This window comes from Heloderma suspectum, chromosome 2, assembly GCF_057233095.1.
Source record: "Heloderma suspectum isolate Gila_16-S chromosome 2, 16-S_ref, whole genome shotgun sequence".
Lineage (NCBI taxonomy): Eukaryota > Metazoa > Chordata > Lepidosauria > Squamata > Helodermatidae > Heloderma > Heloderma suspectum.
This window is the reverse complement of record NC_139459.1, coordinates 219,383,560-219,394,289: the sequence shown is the minus strand read 5'-3', so window position 1 is coordinate 219,394,289 and position 10,730 is coordinate 219,383,560. Positions and strand designations below refer to the sequence as shown.

The 10,730-nt window shown below is 44.6% G+C and overlaps 1 long non-coding RNA gene across 1 annotated transcript; it reads right to left on the bottom strand.

The window, feature by feature from the left end:
• Positions 1 to 3,299: 3,299 nt before the first annotated feature.
• On the bottom strand, positions 3,300 to 9,319 carry LOC146354048 (uncharacterized). The gene is made up of 3 exons (XR_014788278.1): positions 9,194 to 9,319; positions 8,233 to 8,454; positions 3,300 to 4,212 (listed from the first exon to the last, which is right to left on the bottom strand). It is a non-coding gene; the product is annotated as an uncharacterized LOC146354048 (long non-coding RNA).
• Positions 9,320 to 10,730: the final 1,411 nt, after the last annotated feature.

The following is a 10,730-nucleotide window of genomic DNA, read 5'->3' as shown; positions in this document are numbered from 1 at the left end:
GACCCATCTGGCACACACAACCAGCCAGTTCAGTTCCAATTCATACAATAACATTTAAATATAAGGCACATCATTTATAATGATAATTTGCACCTCAATGGTGTCCTCTTTCCTTCCTCCAACTGGCACACTGCAAACACTTATGTTTGTCACCTCCTCCCACATCATGATTGGCATCCCATTTACCCATTTGAGTGGGCCCTGTGTTTGATCCTTTTCTCTGCTTATGTTGTCTTTCTGTAATCGTATTTCCTGTTTTCCTGCCCCAGTGATGGGTTCACAAATAAATCCCAATTTCAAACATATCCCTACTTCATTTTCCATTTCCATGTATGTTCCCATTGTACTGTACATTTAAAGACAATTTGATAGACACCAACTATGTCCTATGTCACTTGTCTTACACTGTTGTATCATCTCATATTCATGTTGTATATTACTCGCTTCCATGTTATAACTTGTATGTCGACCAAATCTCTGTCTCAAAGATGAAGCAGCCCTCCTCCAGTCCCATCCCTGCCCAATGCTCCCTATGTATAGAAGCCAGGGCCAGCCTTCCCATCAAGCAGGGTGTATCCCGTCTCAGGCAGCAGATCCTGAGCACCTGCCGGTGGGAGTCCCAATGCCGCTGCTGCTGCCACCCTATGCCTCTCAAAGCGTAGGATGGGAGGGCAAATGCTGCAGTGGGAAAGCAGCCACTGCAGCTCTCCAGAGCAGCCGTTGCCTTCCTATGAGTGAGCCTGTCCTATGCCTCACCCTGAGTCAGGCATAGGCAGGCAGCCGCTATGCAAAACTGTGCCAGCTGCAGCAAGATACCGCCACCACCTTCCGCTCAGTACTTCGTTCTGAGAGGTCCTTTTTCAGAGTGAGGCATGAGCAGGGAGGTGATCCTGGAGACTGCCTGTGCCGCTGTGGCATGGGTGATCTCTGGGGCCACCTCTCCACCAACGCCTTGCTCTGAAAAAGGACCCCTCAGAACAAGGCATTGAGTGGAAAGGGGCGGGGGCGGCAGCTTGCACTCCCCACTAGCAGTGGCATGCGGCGCTGGCTCACGCCCCCTCCCCACTCGCAGCAGTGGCACATCCTGCCTCGAGTGACGGGAGGCCTTGCATCAGCCCTGATGAAAGCATGTACAAAACTAAGACACAACAGCGTTTAGAATAGGGGTGTTGAATCTCTTTCAGACAGAGGGCTGGCTTCCATTTTGGAGAAGCTCTCACGGCCTGCCTTCCAGTGACAGCCAGGGCCGAAGGCAAAAGGAGCATGGCCAAAAGAACTGGCATATTTTAGCTTAAACCTCTTACTGCCAGTATTTATTTAGAACTCAGCTGTAGGGGAGACATTTCAAACTTTTAGAATGGGGAAAAACTGCACTAGTCCAGGAAACAAACAATCAGAGGGGAAAGGGGTGGGGACAGGGAAGTGGGCATTTGGGGAACCCCAGGGAGCTCCCAGGGGGCTGGCTTGAGAACAATCCAGCCATCTGGATTGTAACCGCCCAGAGAGCTTCAGCTATTGGGTAGTATAGAAATGTAACAAATAAACACACAGGTCTAAGGTTCTGCACCCCTGGTATAGAAGCATGCACATGTCCAAAATATATCAATCCTCCCATATATGTGGGGTTGTTTTTTAATGTCAGTGAACATACCATATCAAGTGTTTGATTGAACTCTTAGGGCACAATCCTATGCAGATAGGCGGCCGCCTCTAAACTCGGAGGCAACTGCCTATCCAATGCAGAGCAGGAGAAGCACGGAGGGGATCATTCCTTTCACGCTCCTGCTGCCCTGCATTTTTGGCTAGACAGCTGATTGCGGCTGTCTAGCTGCAGGAGGACAGAGCGGGGAAGGAGACTGATGTACGACACATTGGATATGTCATACAGGCATTTCCGCCCTCCCTGTCCCAAAACACACTCTGGAACACCCCTTTTCAGCTGCTCCATACTCCTCTTGCAAGTGCAGAGCATGGGAGTGTTCCGTGCTGCCTCAGTTCCGTGCTGCACAGGCTCCAAGGTCGGTTCCCGGAAAACCAGATATCCTATGGCCCCCTAGCTGCTGTCTAGCGGCCATAGGATCACTCCCTTAAGAGCTTTTCTACCTGAGGCTGTTAATCCGCTGTATCTACTTTTGGTTTCATGGCAGAATTGAGATCCGAGCTCTACACAAAGAGCTTTTCCTTTCCTGCTTTTCTGCTAGGAAAGGAGAGCTTTTCCTCTAGGTGGCGCTGTGTTATAGAAGAATAACACAATTACACAAGTAAGAAATGATTTTCTTTTGATTTTAAAAATAATGGGCTTTTCTATACAAAGCATTTATCAAGCACTCGTCATTCCATACTCACAGTTCTTTACAGATCCTTTATCGTGACTCTCCAGTTTCACGTCTGTGTCTAATGAGAACTTTCCGCAAGTTTTTTTAGAGCAGGTAAAATGTGGCATTAAGTTGTGAAATTGAAAGAAACCACTTTTTTCACTTAATCTTTGCACTATGCCATTATACTACAGTGCCACCTAGAGGTTATATAGTGGAAAAGCAGGAAAGGAAATGCTCTTTGTGTAGTGTTTGGATCTCAATCTGTGATAAAACTGAGTGCACAATAAATGCCTCGTGTAAAAATGCTCTTACTCTGAACGGGTAACCTGATTCCCACCCCCACCCCCCCTTGGTCTTGTTCAAGTTCAAGTTGAACATAGACTTTTGGATAATGGGTCAGGCTCTGGTCTAGTTCAATGGGGGATAGGGTGGAAAAGCCCATTCCAGTTTTTGGTTCAAGTTCAGATTCAGTTTGAATCCCTCATTGACATGAATGAGAGTGGTACATTAGAAATCATGCTTCTATGTGAACATGAGGATTGAGTGTTTAGCTAGCTGGCTATTCATGTGTGTTTTAATTAGGAATAATTAGGTGCTTCCAGATGAGGCATTTACTGTGCAATTGCACTGCCTCATTCATAGAATTTTATGGGAGGTTTAGCCCTTGTCCTCTTCTGTTTGTAGTCCTGCTGTTTTCCCACCATTTTATCCATCTTTTTTCTTATCAGAAAAAAGATCTGTTAAGGAAAAAATGATGTAATAACTGCAGAATGCCTTCTGAGTGTTAGCACTAGGAGCCCTCCATTTGGAAGCATCCATTCTCTCTTCATCCTTTCCCCCACAAAGCACAGAGGGTCTCCTGTCCATAGGACCCCCATGAGGCCTTCCCCAGCTCCCCTTGCATATCTGACAACTTTAAAAAAGCCCAAAGAGGAAGGTTTAGGATTCTCTGCCTGATCATGCAGTCTCCATCACTTGATTAAAGTAAAGTCATGAAAAGATAGATATTTTAATATTTGCATCCATGCTTTCCTTATTATACATTGCTAAGAGCAAAATCAGAGAGAGAGTTCATATTGCCATGCTTTAAATTTCCATAGAAAATTAAGTTGATAATATTCTGCTCTGTTTGTACATTCTGCGCTGCATATCCTACGAAGTACAAGATCTTAATTAAGGCTGGAGATAGACAAGTTTTTCCAAATAGTTGAAGGTGGTGTTATATGTATGTAGATTCACCCACTTTTACCTCAGGCAAACAGGTTTTGTAGGGTTTTGTACCGTTTCAAAACCCTGAAAATGTGTTTGACCAGAGATTACAATTAATATGGATGTGTAAACACAAAGGAAATCCCAGTGTGGTATATTAGTCTAGGAATGGGAAGATCCAGGTTTGAATTTCTCTCACTCAGCCATGAAGCTCACTGGATGATTTTGGGCCAGCTACTATCTCTCAGCCTCATCTACCTCACAGGGTTGTTGTGAGGTGGGGGGAGATCCATGTATGCCCCCTTGAACTTCTAGGAGGAAAGGGCAGGATATATATGTGTTTTAATTCCTTGCTGTTACATCTAGCCACATTTCATTTGCAAGGAACAGGGAGTCACATTATACTCCTTCCGTTTCAGAATAATGTATGTTATAAACAATATTGAGAAAAACAGCCGAGTGTAGCAAAACAGCCGAGTGTAGCAAAACAGCTTCTCCACACAGAGCACAAACCCATTCCATTTTGCATTAGTAGGAACTTGACTTCTCTCAGCAGACAGTTGTTCTCTCATTAGTTTCACTTCATTGCAGATGCTTCTGAGAAACGCATAGGCCTCTTTTTCTCCACATCTTTTGCCTGCCAGGGTATGACCACTGGGCTCTTCCTGCTTAGGCACCATCTCTTCTAGGATACAAAGAAGCACATATCATTGCAAATTCTTATTGGCAGAGTGGGAGGTAAACTTGGGCAAGATGTAACGATGTCGCTGGTCCAGATGGCTCACCGATACATGGTGACTGTTTTCATAAGGCATTTCAATACTAGCTTTAAGCTCAACAACTCAGCTGCTTAAAATTCATTCAAATTCACTCAAAATTACAGCATTCCAAGATGTTCTCATTTATAGAAGTCAGGGCTTCTTTGCAAATGTGTATCTGTAATCTGCAGTTTGTAGGGGCCACGGTGGCTTAGTAGTTAAGATGCTGAACTGCAGACCGGAAGGTCGGCACAGCAATTTCTGACCCGAGTGCTGCGTGACAGAGTGAGCTCCCGGCTTCAGTCCCAGCTCCTGCCAACCTAGCAGTTCGAAAGCAAGAAATTGCAAGTAGATAAATAGGTACCGCCTCGGCGGGAAAGGTAACAGTGTTCCGTGCACCTCGGTGTTCAGCCATGCCAGCCACATGACCACGGAAGCGTCTTCGGATAGCGCTGGCTCTTCAGCTTAGAAATGGAGATGAGCACCACCCCCTAGAGTCGGACACGACTGGCTGGGGACACCTTTACCTTTTTAATCTGCAGTTTGCCCAGGGTAGGCATGGTTGGGCACCTGCTGAGGGCCCACATCCCAGCACGGGCCCACTGACAAGATCCCCCTGGAGTTGCTCCTCCTGTTCGCCATGGCAACCTGCTTGTTCACCTGCTTCTCACTCTGGCCCAGAAAATGGTGGTGTTGAGAGGGAAGGAGGAGCACTAGATGCCTCTGTCTATTTGCTCACTGCCTCTCCGCCTCTTAAGCAAGCCAATAGTAGCAGTGATTAGGAGGAGGAGGAGGAGCAATAGGAGCTGCTGACACTGTCAGTGAGAAAGCTGACTCACTGAGGGAGGCCGGGGGTCTGGCCCAAGGGCCCTCAGAAACCCGGAGCTGGCGCTGAGTTTGTTCCTAGCAGCATTCGGACCAATTGCTCTGTGAGCAGGACAGAACGAAGACGCAAACTATCACCTTTGCCACCAATAAATCGGCTATTTTTACTCTTTTAATGATATATTATTATTCTTAGGTAAGCTGCTCTAGAAGTCTTGTTAGATGAAGAGTGGAATAAAAAAAAAGTTTAAATAATAAATAATGGTGTTTTAATAATAAATAATGTTCACTAATAGTAACTTACTATATATTTATATCTGAATGTATGGGTTGGGCAGGTATTTGGGATTCTATAAGGTCGTTTTACAGCAACACCTATTCAGTCCCACTCTCATTTCCCAGCCAGCTTTCAACACAGCAAAATCCATGGATGGTGTTAATGTTTGGTGTTGTTGGGCACCAGCTGGCACTCACTCCTTGGCAGGGGTCCAACTGTCATCTGGAATCCCTTCTGCTTCTCCTTCTCCTTACCAGTGCTCTCCATTAATTCACTTGCCCTCTCCTTCTGGTCCAGAGGTAGGGTGGCCATGTGACCTCTTTTGCAGAGGACAGTCCTCCATTTGACGGGCTGCCAGAGGACTGCCCTCCATTTTGAAAGTGTCCTCTATTTGAAGAGCTTCCACTCCAAGTCTGGTTTGAAGTGAAAGAACCATCAGAAGGGAGACCTGGGCCTTGAAATTGCCCACTGATGGCATCCAGACAGAAAACTGAGCAAGGCACACACAGGTCACCTGGTCACAGTCTTCCCACTAGAGTGAGATGTACTGTATTTCTATTTAAATTATCATAATTATTTCAAGTGTTATGCAAATCAGTATCTTCTTTTGTCATCTTTTGGGGTGATGCATGTCCTATTTTTTTGGCAATTCAAAAGTGGCCATCCTATCCAGAAGGAGTGGGCAGGTGAATAACAAGTAGGTGGAGGTGCAACAAGGAAGAAGAGGAGGAGGAACAGCAGCAGCCGCTGCCACTCACTTGTTCCCTCACCTGACCTCAGCTGTAGTGCTGTGTGGGGTGGGCATATTTAGGGCTGGACCTCAGATTTTAGTGGGGGTGGGTGGGAATGAAAGCATCTTGCCTGAGGGTCCCCATAAATCTGGTGCTGCCACTAGCAAAATTCAAACTGCTTCAGCCAAATGCTCTTTTAACATTTCCTTCATAAAACCATGCAAATGTCTTAATTCTTGAATGGAAGAGATTTAGAGCTTTTCTACATGAAGCATTTATTGTGTGCTTATCATTCTCTACTCACGGTTGTTTACAGGTTCTTTAGACAATGTCATGACCCTCCAGTTTCACTTCTGTTTGTAAACAGTACTTTTGGTGAGGTTTTTTTAGAGCAGAGAAAAGGGTATTATTTCTGATGGCGGAAAGAAAACACTGTTTCTACTTGTGTATTTGTGCTATTCTGCTATACCACAGTGCCACCTAGAGGTTATGTAGCAGAAAAGCAGGAAAGCAAAGCCTCCTCATTTAGGGCTTGGATCTCAATTCTGTGATGAAACGGAAAGTAAATGCAGCGAATTAACGGCTTCATGTAGAAAAGCTCTTAGGTCCTGAATGCTGCCTATCAAGTCAGGGTGACACCCTAGTCTGAGCTCCAATAAATGGCTTTAGACAAATAACACATCCAGGGAGCTAATGCTCACATCACTTTGCAAAGAAGGAATACTGGGGGAAAATACCTTCAACATTTATGAATGTTTTCCCTTCAACAAGAAATAGCAAAATAGCAAAAGGGGGAAGATACATTAATTACGGATTCTCTGACACAATGGCCTTCAATCTTTTCAGTCCCAGGATCTTCCCCTTTTAGCCCAGCAGCATGGGATACACTTTTAATTTTAAAGCATATTCTCTCTCTCTCTCTCTCTCTTTCTCTCTCTCTCACACACACCCGCCCCCCACACACAAACTGCTAGCTGCTGTTCTCTCTCAGTTGTATATACATACATTTTTTAAAAATTCCTTCAAATATTGTGTCAGCTTCTTGTGCTCATTGCTCCAAAGGAAAAAGACCCTTCAAAGGTTGGCCTGAACTTTGGTGAGAGAGAGGAATAAAACACCAAATTACAGCCACAGAGGATGTATGGGTTATTTGCTGCACAATAAAGAGCTTGTTTTTTTGTAAGTACTGATCAGGATGAGGATCAGGATTGTCAGATGTTTTCCTCTTCCTCTTAAAACAAAGGAGTCTCTCACATTTGAGAAAACAAAGAGGAGGTTCCTTTGTCTTCAGAGACATTGTCAGGTAATTCTCAAGCAGGCTAGCAACCAGCAACAGGAAAATGCCCATGACAAATTTGGCTGCAAAACAAAAAGAAGAATGAGATGGCAAAGAGCATGGCATAAAACAGAGGTGGGAAACGTGCTCTTCCAGATGTTGTTGGAATACAGCTCCCATCATCCTTGAATAGACATGCAGGTTGGTTCCTGGAAAACAGCATATCCTATGGCTGTCTAGCCATTGTCTAGCGGCCATGGGATTGCTCCCTAAACATCATAAACACTAATATTTATACCAGCTATGTCCTTATCTGGACAGAGATAGCCTAGCTGCAGTTATCCATGCCCTGGTAACCTCTCATCTAGTTTACTGAACTTTGAACAGCTAGCTTTTACTCTGGTTTTATTCTGGTTGTATTGTTATATTGTGGTTTCTAACGTTTTTATATTTTATAGTGTTTTACTGTGTACTTTTTGGTTTTAATTTTTGTGAACCACCCAGAGAGCTTCAGCTATTGGGTGATATAGAAATGAAATAAATAATAATAATGGGAGTTGGAGCCCAACAACATCTGAAGGAACACAGGTTCCCTACTTCTGGCCTAACATTTGCCTTTAAAGCATGCCTGCCCAGACAAGTGTTTGGGTGGGAGGGAGTGAGGGGAAAGGAAAGGAAAGGAAAGGAAAGGAAAGGAAAGGAAAGGAAAGGAAAGGAAAGGAAAGGAAAGGGAGATAACGTAAGTGCTTTAAAGCCTTACATTTCCAGTCTGAGAAAATGGCAGTGACTAGATCAACTTCAATAAGACCTTCATACCTCAGTCCTAAAGCGACATTACCTAGTTGCTTTAATTTTCTGCTCTTTGCAAGGGTTGGGGGATCCATCTGGAGGAGATCTGGAAGATGTGCAGGGTAGGGTGGGGCTGCAGGGGGAAGAGAGCATGCAGAAGTCCCATTCTGCAAGCGGTGTCCTTCCACTGGCGGAATGAAGATTCTGGATCCAAGTTATTGTCACCTGGGGTCAGCATGCATTAATGCACATTGCGCAAAAGTTACAGTTGCTATGGGAGAGAAAGATTGTTTATCTTGAAGCAGACAGCCCTCCAATCACAGAGATATACAACCTGGGGTCGTTTTGAACATTGAAGCAAATAAAGTAATTGGGAACTAGAATCAACTTCAGCATTGTGTCAAAACAAAAAAAAAATGGAGGTCAACAGTGGGAAAGTGTGTGCATGATCCCACTTCCCTTGAACCAGGCCAAAAGAAAAAAAAACAATGGGTGAGGTAACATGTAACAAACTGGAAAGAGACATGAGTGACAATTTTGGGGTTTAAAGGACTCCAAAGATTATATTTAAAAACCATTCACTCCCACCATCTAGCTTTTCCAGGAAATTAGGATGCCTGATCCTTAAAAAAAAAAAATGCAGATTGGTGCAGATAGTTGACCCAGCTTTTGACAGGTATGTAGAAGGGAAACACACATGCCACAGATGTATAATTAAAAAGTAAAACTGCAGTATATTTAAAGAAACCAGGATTTGCATGCATTACAAGTAAAAAAAAGTAACACAACTTAAAAAATGACATCCATATAACTGCAGACTTTCTACACTTCCCCTGGGCCATGATGTCATTTGTCCTGGAGGGTCCTCCTAACCATACTTGGTTTCAGAAAATAGTTCTTTTGTTCATCCCATTTCCAAAATGAAGGCAAGCACATGCCCTCTCAGAACAAAGGGGCTTCAAGAAAGAGGAAGTCAGTTTATGCTGGAACCCCCTCCTCGGGACACTCACTTAGGTTGTCTTCACACCTGGCATTTTATCCCACTACAAAACAATCCTTTTGATTCTGAATTCTTCCTGGGATTTAGACTGGCCCTGTATACAGGCACTTTGCTATACCTTTTCATGGCTGCAAGGAAAAATCAGGACAGAAGGCTGATGATTGGTTCCTGTAACATGATTGATGGCTCTGCCCTCCACTCCTCCGCAGCCAGACCTCGGAAGCCCTTCTAGTGACTTTGAAGGTGGAGGGAATCAAAGGAGCCCCTCCCTCCCTGTCATGTGTGCAAAGGTGCAGGGCAGGGGGAGTCTTGTTTTCATCTCTTAACTTGTGCTGTACTGTTTCCTTGCAGCCCCTAGAGGAAAGCTAAAATGTAGTTCTGAGTAGACATAAGATCGTGCTGTAAGTCTGCAACCCTCGGCACACTTACTTGGGAGTAAGCCCCACTGAACTTAATGGGGTGCTCTGAATCAACAGAGGACATTGATTCAGAGCTTGGTGGGGTGGGGGATCAGGTCTGTCTCCCTTCGTTACAGGGAGGCATTTTACCCTCTTCTCCCTCCCATCCAGAAATGTGCTCAAGCATTTACATGGCAGGCACAGAGACAGCACAGCCCACAGCCAACCAGACACAGCAGTTTCTTCCAGTATTGGAGAATTTCACAGGGAGGTCATGGCACTCCTGTTCCATGGGCTGGAAAAAAAGCCACATTTTTTGCATTTGGGGAAAAGATGGGATAGGCTGAGGAAAATGGTAGGAGATTCCCTGGAGGTTCACAGGGTCATCTAAAGAGCCTGCAAACATCCATGAGAGAGCCATCTCAATAGCAGGAGAAAAGCTCTGTGTGAAGAAGCTCTTAGAGTCTGTCAAGAGACTAACCTCCCTTAGGCAAAGGAAAATTCTTTTTTTAACTCTTCCTGTCAGTGCACCCAGTCACAGTTTCTGGCTGCAAAAATAAACTCAGGTCTCTTGGCTAGATCAATGCATGCTGTGGAGAAAATTGATAGAGTTAAGTTTTTCTCCCTTTCTCACAGCACTAGAACCTGGACTAGAACACTAGAACATCCAGTGAAGATGAATAGTGGGACAAAAGGAAGCAAGTCTTTACATAGTGTATAGTTAAACTATGGAATTCACTACAAGAGCTAGTGATGGCCACCAACTTGGACAATTTTAAAAAGGGGTTAGCCAAATTCATGGAGGACAACATTATCAGTGACTGCTAGTCATTATGGCTATACCGCCACTGTCAAAGGTGGTTGCCTCTCAATAGAAGCTGATGGGGAACAAGAGCGGAAGGGTGCTAATCCCCTCAGGTCCTGCTTGTGGGCTTCCCATAGGCTTCTCGTTGGCCACTGTTGAAATATAATGCTGGACTAGACAGGCCTTCGGCCTGACCCAGCAGGGCTCATCTTATGTGACATTCTTATGAATTGCTAGCCTTGTGCAGTTTTTTCCACTAGGATGTCTGAAAGTTCCTCATGAGTACTGATACCTAATAGCTCCTATATAATACATAGTTTTTTACAATCACATTTATTATAGTC